This window comes from Vombatus ursinus, unplaced genomic scaffold (assembly GCF_900497805.2).
Source record: "Vombatus ursinus unplaced genomic scaffold, bare-nosed wombat genome assembly UNPS02014786.1, whole genome shotgun sequence".
In the NCBI taxonomy this organism is placed as follows: Eukaryota; Metazoa; Chordata; class Mammalia; order Diprotodontia; family Vombatidae; genus Vombatus; species Vombatus ursinus.
Genome location: NW_020954564.1, coordinates 14140855 through 14150708, shown reverse-complemented (window position 1 = coordinate 14150708; position 9854 = coordinate 14140855). Strand labels below are relative to the sequence as shown.

Below are 9854 nucleotides of genomic sequence, written 5' to 3'. Positions count from 1 at the left end.
GTATGTTTCATCATTGGTCCTCTGGAATCATGGCTGGTCATTTCATTGACCAGAGTTCTTGAGTATTTCAAACTTACTTGTCCTTATAATGTTGTTACTATATACATTATTTTTCTGGTTCTGCTTACTTCAATCTGCATCACTTCATATAGTCCTTCCCAGTTTTTTTTTTAAACTATTCCTTTCATCATTTCTTACAGCACAATAGTATTTTATCACATTCATAAACCATAATTTGTAATTTTTTTCAGTCATTCCCCAATTGATAGACACCCCCTTAATTTCTAGTTCTTTACCACTAAAAAGAAACTACTATAAATATTTTTGAACATATAGGTCCTTTTCCTTTGATCTTTTTGGGTATTGCTGGATAAAAGAATATGGACATTTTAGTAACTTTGAGAGCCTAATTTCAGATTGCTTTCTAGAATAGCTGGACCATTTCACAGCTCCACTAGCAGTGAATTAATAATGTGCCTGTTTTCCGGTAGTCCCTCCAATATTCATCATTTTCCTTTTTCTTTTTCTTTTTGCAACTTTGCCGATCTTATGTCTGTCAGTGGTACTTAAAGAGTTCCTTTAATTTACATTTCTCTAATTATTATTGATTTGGAGCTTTTTTTGTGGTTGTTGGCTTGGATTTCTTCTTTGAACACTGCCTCCTTTCACCATTTATATATTGAGGAATGGCTCTTATTTTTATAAATTTGAATAAGTTGCTTATGTATCTTGGAAACAAAACCTTTGTAAGAGAAACTTAGAATATATCCTTCTGTGCTTGCCTGTTTACCTTCTAATTTTAGCTGCATTGGTTTTGTTTGGGCAAAATCTTTTTAATTTCATCTAATCAAATTGAACATTTTATCTTTCAGTGCATATGATGTTAAAACACGTACTGTTAGATCTGAAAGAGATCTCAATGCATAAAAAGTTTAAACATAAAGCATAGAATAGTGGTTCTGCACAAGAAAACAGTCCAATAAAACTCATTTTAATATAGTGAAGTTTCCCTGTGACTGTGATGACTATGATGACTAAGACTAAGATCTCAGTTAAAGGTCTGTAATTAACCTGTAATGCCTAAACTTGAAAACCAGGTTTCATTTTTTGTATCTGTAAGAGGAGTAACAAGCAGCCACAAATGTGCTTGGGTATCAGCTGAAACTGCAAATAAATGACGTTTGGATTCTTTCTGGAGCTTTCCAAAGGCATAGGACAATTACTAGAATCCAAAGATTGAAGCTTCTCAAAGTTAAATCTTTTTGATGATCCGTGGACACTGTCCAGAAGACCTATGATCAGATCCTGGTTTTGCCACTTTTTAGTTATTTGATCATAAGAAGTCAGTTCCTGCCCCTGTGCTCATTTTTGACATCTCTGATATTTTTATATCTATAGTATCTTTTCCACAAGATATTGAAGAAATTGTTTTACAGATCAAAAAGCACTGTAGAAATGAAAGTTTTTAACATTTGAAACCAAGTGGCATATTATAGAGTATTTTCAATTCAACAAGAATTTATTAAACTTCTACTGTGTGCAATGTGACTGATGCCATTACTGCCCTTAGAGTTTTTTAAGGGTGGCTATAACATGTATACCAGAAGGAATGTGATAGTGCTATAAGATGAAGGAGAGCTCACATCTGGCTTGAGTTAGGGGAGGAGAAAAGGGTGGAGATCAGGGCAAGGCTTCCTGGAAAAAGGACACGAGCTGGATTTTTAAAGTATAAAATAAATTTTAGTAGAAAAGGATAAAGAGGAAGTGTGCTCTAAGTTTAGAGGGTGACCTGAGCCAATTTATAAAGAAAGGAGAGAGAAAGATAAAATTATAGACCCTCTTGTGAATCTAGAAGGTATATTGTTCATGAAGGGGCCAGATTATAGGCCTTCAATGGCAGGTTAGGAGTTTAGAAAGGAGATGTGACTTTTCTTTTAAGAGCAAACTTATGGTCCTCTTCTCTTAACATCATCTCTCTTTTCACTCCCAAATTACATTTTAGGATCATAAAATTTAGGACTGGAAGAGATCTTAGAGGTTGTCAGAAGAGCCTTGTAGAACTACAGATAATTCTTGCTTTACATTAAAGTTCTGTTATATGAATTCAACTTTATGTAAAGAGTTCTGAAAGAAATCTGCATTCCCCACAAACAACTATGTTAGCTTGACTGTGCACTTTCTCCACTCCTGTTCTTCAGTTTAGTGCTCTATAGCGCCTCCCCTCCACAAAAAAAACACCTAACTTTAAAAAAGCCACTCCAAGTGAAAGAAAAGCAAAAGAGCTGATACACAGAGATAGTGCCACCCCTAGAAAAGGGGGGTGGGGACTACTGGCTTGAGACCTTTGCTCCATCTACCCACACCTGTGTCATTTCTCCTCTGTCTAGTGCTGTCTTTTACACACACACACACACACACACACCCTCTGTCCCTACCCCCCACCCCCCATCTCTGGTGTTTAACTGTGTGCCAGCCACTCTCTTCCTCCTTCCTCCCTTCTGTAGGCAAATTCACATTATGTAAAAATCACTTTATGTGGAGATATGCAGAAGGTCATAAAGGGAGAACTGTCTGTACTGTGCACCAGATGGTCTACCTTAAAAATTGAACTCTAAAGGATGTAGAATGGCAGGGCCAGGAATCCATTGTAATCCCTTGTTCAGTTCCCACATTTTATAGATGAGGAAACTGAGGCACAGAAAGGAGAAGCAACATGCTCAAGTGACACAGGTGTTAATTAGCAGAAAAGAGATTTGAAAAAAGATCCTGACTCCAAATCTTGTGCATATATTTACTCTTTTTATCCTGAAAACAGTATTTCTGAGTTCTTTACCTATCTCGATTTTGGGCTGCTTTCGGGGATACAGTGGCTGCTTCTTCCCTTGCAATTTGTACATCAGTTAAGCCAGATAGACTCTGGTTTATGATCTTGTGCGTATGTGTGATGCAACTACAAAGCCATGTTAGCTTTATTCTAAACATTGTATGCTGAATTTATTTATCAGCTGGCGATTAGAGTGTTATCTGGTGAAGTTTCAAGAACAGCTTTAGGGAAAGTTCTGGTTTCTCAGCAGACTTTGCTAAGCTGACCATTACTTTCCTTCCCATGCTCTTCAACCCAGCCAAGCTTCCCTCCTTGCTACATGATGTTCTGTCTTGGCCCACCTCACCCCCAAGCCCTTTTGCACAGGCTGTCCCACTTGACCAGAATGCTTTCTCTTCGTACCCCCACCTCTTGAATTTCCTTGGTCCCCTTTAAGGCGCAGCCCAAATTCCATCTCCTTTAAAAGACTTTTCCTGATTCCCCTAGGCCAGAGGTTCTTGACTTTTTTGTGTCATGAATCCCTTTGACAGTCTTGGGAAGTGAAGAGAGCCCTTCTCAAGAGCAATTTTTCTGAACGCATAAAATAAAATATATAGTATAAAGGAAACCAAGTATATTGAAATATGACAATCAAAATACTAAAAAAAAAAGTTCAGGAATCCTGCACTCTCGTCACCATTTTGTATGTTCTTCTCTGTGGGCAATACTTTGTACTTTGTACTTGGGTACAATACTTTGTACTTTGTACTTGGGTACAAATACTTTTGTATTTGTATCTCCAGTATTTAACTTAAGTTTCAATAATCTAGTGGGTGCTTAATAGATGCTTTATGATTGTCATTTGAATGAATAACCTATAGATTTTTACACTAGTAAGACTATTTACTAAGAGGAAGCCAAGGGCATAGTACAAGCAACTGAAGCCTAGAAGTCAGGCATTCTAGCTTCTAGCTCTGTCTCGGCCTCTAATTTGCTGTGCAACATTGTGTGCAGGCCACTTCCTTCTCTTGATTTTTGTTTCTCTTTCTAGCTCCAAAACCTTGACTTCCATTATACACCCAATGCCCTGCACCATGCCTGGCACAAAACAAAGGTCTAACAGGCTCGTTTGCTTACCTGACAGAAATCCTGTGAGGCTGTGACCCTGGATTTGAGTCCTAATTGTGATACTTTTAGCTGTGTGACCTTGGACATTTCATTTACCTTTCATGAACCACTGTCTAATCTTCTGTAAAAGAGAAGTGATAGTATTTTTATCACCTTATTTATAGGGTCATAGAATAGAGTGCTTGGAGGAACCTTAGAAAGATGGTCTAGTCAATATTTCCTAAGCAAAGGGTAACAAAGGTTTAATAAACACGTACATATTAGAAGACTGTGTTAGGAACAGGAGGGGCAGACACTCAAAACAGAAACAGCTTCTGCTTTGAGAAAGTTTACATTAAACTGCTTGAGAAAAGCATTTTATAGGAAAAGCAATTTGTTACAAATTAGATCATGTAGAGTGTTTTATTGTTTAATGTTATATAATGATATATTAATGTGATCAATTATCATATTATTAAGCCATATGCCACAATAAACTTAAAATGTATATGTGACTTGAATATAAATAGTCACACCATAAAACAGAAAAGAGACAACATAGATTTTATAGCTATGACAAGATGAGAGGACCCTTAAGGAATAGAGGAGTTCATAAAAGAGAAAACAGAAAAATTTGACTTTAGTCAACAAACATTTTTAAGCTTTTACAATATGTATTGTGCTAAGCACTAGGGATACAAATCATAGTTCTTGCCCTTTACAAAAAAATTTAAAGCTTTTGCATGAATAAAATTAATGCAGAGAAAATTATGAGAAATGGGAAAATATTTGCATTAAGTATCAATCAAAATCTGATATCCCAAATATATAGGGAATGGAGATAAGTAATAAAACAAGAGAAATTTCCCGTTAAGTACCTGTTCAAAAGGATGTGAACATAATTCATAAGAAGGGAGAAAGAAAAGGGAATAAGCATTTGCACTGTGCTAAGTTCTTTTACAAACATTACAATCAGTTTGAGCCTTAAAACATCCAAGTGAGATAGGTACTATTTTTATCCCCATTTTAAAGTTGAGGAAACTGAAGCACACAGAGGTTCTAAGTGACTTGCCCAGGGCCACATTGTAAGTGTCTCAATCTAGATTTGAATTCAGATCTTCCTGAACTCAGGCTCAGCACTCTATCTATACCATATAGCTGCCCAAGAAAAATTGCAAGATAGAAGTACCTATGTGCTCAAAACACCAAAAGTAAAAGAAATGCCCATTAAAACAACTCTGAGACTTCACCTCTCTCAACATACAGATTGGCAAAAATGACCAAAAAACGAAATAGTTGATGTTAAGGGGTGCTGTGGGAAGGCATCATATTGATAACTCCATTGGTAGAATTGTGAATTGGTTCCAGCATTTTGGTTTTCAATTTGAAATTGTACAAGATCAGATTATATTAGATAAAGCATTTATTAAGCACTTAAATGAAAGACAGTCCCCACCCTCAAGGAGCTTACATTCTGTAGGGAAAAAAAAACACACACAAAAGGGAGCTCAAAAGGAAGGGAGGAGAGGTGAAAATCTGTGGGAGGGCCCACAGGGGCCCGGATCCAGCTGGAATGGAGATGGAGCCTGTAGAAATCAGGATGGGAGCCAAGTTAGAAGTGAGCATGAATGGCGTGGCAGCTTCTTTAGGTGCCTCATGGCGCAGGAATCCCCAGGCAGGGAAGGGAGAAATAAGGATGTGGATGTTTCCTGAACTCCTTCTCTCTCACCACACATAGCCAATCAGTTTCCAAATCTTGTCGTTTCTATAGTCGTGAAGCTGTCACATCAGGGCCTTTTCTCTTTACTCACTATTACCGCCTTACTTCAGACCTTTATCACCTCTCGATCAGATTATTGCAACTGCCTCCTAATTGGCCTCCCTACCTTAAATTGCTTCCCACTCCAGTCCATCAGACACATTGTGCTGCCAAAGTGATTTTCCTTAGATGCAGATCTGACTATATCACTCCCCTATTCTATCAGCTCCAGTGGCTCCGTTACTTGGAGGATCAGATATAAACTCTGCTTATCTTTTAAACCTCTTTACAACCTCACCCCAACCTATCTTTCCAGCCTTATTGTATGTGGGTCTCTTCCTTGCATTCTGAGATCCAGCCCAACTAGCCTTTTTTTTTTTTGTTATCCATTTTATGTCCTATCTCCATCCCTTTGTACTGGCCATCCCCCATTCCTGGAATGTAATTCCTCTTAATCTCCTCCTCACAGAATCCCTTTCTTCCTTCAAAATGGAATTCAAGCACCACCTTCTCCATGAACTCTTTTCTGATGCTACCCAACTGCTGGTGCCTTCCCCCTCAAATTACCATTTATCTTTAACTTTATGTTCTAATTATTTATTCTTTATATAAACTTCTTAAAAGTAGTGATTATTTCATTCTTTCTATTTATATCCTCAGCATTTAGCACAGTACCTGATGTCATAGTAGGTGTTTAATATGTGCTTGTTTATTCTTTATATAAACTTCTTACAAGTAGTGATTATTTCATTCTTTCTATTTTATATCCTCAGCACTTAGCATAGTCCCTGATGTCATAGTAGGTGTTTAATATGTGCTTGTTTATTGATTAGGTCCATCAGACAAGAACATCTATTGTCTACTTCATGTCTTCCTACTACTGTACAAACTTTCATGCACTCTTTTTAAAATCAATCTTAGAATTCGTTTCTTCCTTTAAAGCTCAACTCAAGCATCCTGATTCTGTACCATCCCTCGTACCCCCACCCCCAAGTACTTCCTCTTCCAAAATAATTAACCTTGAATTTACTTTATATTTATTTCATATGTATTTATATGAAATATAAATCTAGTTATAGGAGTACTTGTTTCTCCCACAGAATGTAAGCTCTTTGAAGTTAGAAATTGGTGGTGTTTATTTTGTCTTTGTATCCCCAGTGTTTGCATAAAATAAGTACTTAATAAATGTTTATTGCTTAATTGATCATGTGGCTAGCATATTTGCTGTGGTGTTATGGTCATTCTGCTAAACTAATATGATGCTATAGGGAAAGAAATTTAGTAGAGTTCAAGAGTTCAAAGGAACCTTAGACTAGAGAACTCTAGAACATAGAACATAGGATGCTGGAACTGGAAGAGACCTCAGAGATCATCTAATCCTACCTCCTCATTATACAGATGAAAAAACTAAGGCTTAGTGAAAGAAATGACCTGCTCAAGGTCACAAAGCTAGCAAGTGTCAAAACAAGGACTTGTACTACAGGCTTGGGTCCATTCTGTAGACTGAATAAGCTTGACCTGCCTGGGACTGGTACCTTTTAACTACCTTCTGCTATCCAGTGAAAATGCACCTAGGTTTCATGCCTAGAAACTGAAAGTGGCAAGGAGCTGATATGATAATTTAACCAGTGTGAATAATGCTAACGAATATGCTAAGACTGGAGGCCTAGCTAGCTAGTGATATATTATATATTATATATAATATATTACTGAGACCTTTAGGAGAAAATTCCTAACTGTACCAGAAGGGATTTTAGCTCAATGGTGAGGAGAGGGGATCTGGAAAGAAGCATTGCTCGTTAAACCCATAGATGACTTTTAAAGTTTTTAAAATTTTTTTTTTTTAATTTAAAAAAAAATTTTAAATTTAAAAAAATTTTTTTCACAAATATGCATATCATTCTTGCACAGGGGCCGTGCTAATCATCTCTTATTGTTACAATTTTGGTATATGTGCTGCTGACACAAAAACTATAGATGACTTTTTAAAAAATTGTTATTGCTGTGTTATTTTTACAACACCTTTATTTCCAAGTACCCCTCCTCTATCCAGTAAGCCATGGTAACAAAAAATAAAAAAAGGAACGGGGTGGGGGGAGCCATTCTATATAAGTAACCAATATATCAACCAATTCTAACAGTATATACAGGGTTTTCTATGTCTGTAATTCTGCATTTCTGCAAAGAATAAAGGGAAATGTATTTTTTCACCTTTTATTGTGGCCAAGATTGTTGATTATAATTATAAAGTTCTTTTTTCTTTTAATTCAAATTGACATTACTGTATATGTTGTTGTTGTTGTTGTTTTGTTTTGTTTTGTTTTGTTTTTGGTTCTACTTACGTTGTATCAATTCATATAAAACTTTCTGGAATAGGATGACTTCTGAGCAGTTCCCTGTCTCTCAACCAGTTCCGACTGTGTTCTCACTATCACTCTGTATCTAGATAATGGTCACGTATTAAAGAATGTTAAGGGCAATCAGCTAGGTGGCGCCACAGTGCCCAAGGTGTAAGGTCTGGAGTTGGGAAGACTCATCTTCCTGAGTTCAAATCCAGCCTCAGACACTTACTACCTGTGTGACCCTGGACAAGTCACTTAACCCTATTTGCCTCTGTTTCCTCATCTGCAAAACGAGATGGAAATGGCAAACCACTCTAGTATCTTTGCCAAGAAAACCCCAGATGGGGTCATGAAGAGTCAGACGTGACTGAACAACAACAAAATAAAACAATACTAGAACTAGAAGGGGCTTTGGAGATCAGGAAATCCAAAACCTCTCCTTTTAGAGATGAGGAAATTGAGGACCCCAGAGAGATAAAGTAACTTACTTAGGATTACACAGGTGCCCACAGTGGCCCAGGTTTTCCAAACTCTAATCTAGGGCTGTTTTTACTGCATCAGACTTGTTCTTCCATGTATTTTTCCTTTAATAGAGTTATCTATTAAAGAAGATAAGGAAATCTTGAGAGTATCAATTGTCATTTTGAGTGAGTTGCTGTAGTTCCTAAGGTGGTATGACTTGGTGCTGACTCATCTGTCAGTGTTGTTAAATGGTTTTATTTAACTGTCCATAGGACTGAAGAGAACTATATCTAAGGTTAGAATCAGGTCAGTAGTAAATATCACTACAATTCTCTTCTGCTGCTCTCAAATTATTACTTGATTAAAAGACAGTTGAAGTTACTCATGTTCATCTACTTACACATAATTTCTAAAATCTCTTTCAGCACTTATATTCCTATATTTTATGGCCTAATAGCCCTTTCAGCTCTAATATTCAGTGTTCTAGGGTCCCTTCCAGTTCTGACATTCTGAATTCTCTCTTTAGTGTTTTTATTTCAAAGCAGAAGGAAAGTAATAAGAATTTTCCCTCAAAACCATTTTAACTCACTTCTTCCCACTGCTTTCTAACTGGCTATGTTCTTTGTTTACTTTTCATTATGGTTTCTCCTCTGGAGTAAAATCCAGGATATGATACATTGAGTCCGACTGACACTCTCATCTTCTATAGTTTTTGGCTTGGAATGCCAATTTGTACCTGGAAATATTGTATTAATCAAGAGTCTGGGTTGGTGGGAATCATCCTTAAATCAAAACAAACTTTCCATATATACCTCATAATCCAATAATAATTATTTTTATTTATACAGCACTTCTTAAGTTATGTGGGATTTTCATATTCATCTCATTTGGTTATCATAGCAGTCCTGGGAGGTAGGTAGTGGGTATATTATCATATTCATTTTATTGGTAAATAAACTGAGGGATATTTGTTGTTGCCTTTACTCACACAAGTGAGACCCAAGACTTCAGCCCAGGCCTTCTAATTCTCTGTCCTGTGCTTTTTTCTATCCTACTACCGTATCTGCATATTCCAGTTCATAGACTCATAGAATTTTAGAGCAGGAAGGGAACTGCCCTTCATTTTATCTCTTTTTCTCCTCAATCTTATCTAGAGTTGAAGAACAAAATAAAGCATTTCACCAGGATGTGCCTCTCCTCACACCCTGGTCCTTCCACTAGGCCTGACTGTCGCCTTGGGCTGTTCTCAGAATTGCTGAGAACAGTAGTTGCCTGCCCCTGGCAGGGAGACCAAGCTAACAGGACCTTACTGGAAGTGTTGTTGTGATGTCTGGGTCACTTACTGACATGGGTCAGGTCAGTAGCATTGCCCTCAAAGTGA

General features: G+C 37.1%; 1 non-coding gene across 1 annotated transcript; it reads right to left on the bottom strand.

The window, feature by feature from the left end:
• Positions 1-7538: 7538 nt before the first annotated feature.
• Positions 7539-7641, bottom strand: LOC114047407. The gene has a single exon (XR_003569595.1). It is a non-coding gene; the product is annotated as a U6 spliceosomal RNA (small nuclear RNA).
• Between the last annotated feature and the right edge of the window lie 2213 nt (positions 7642-9854).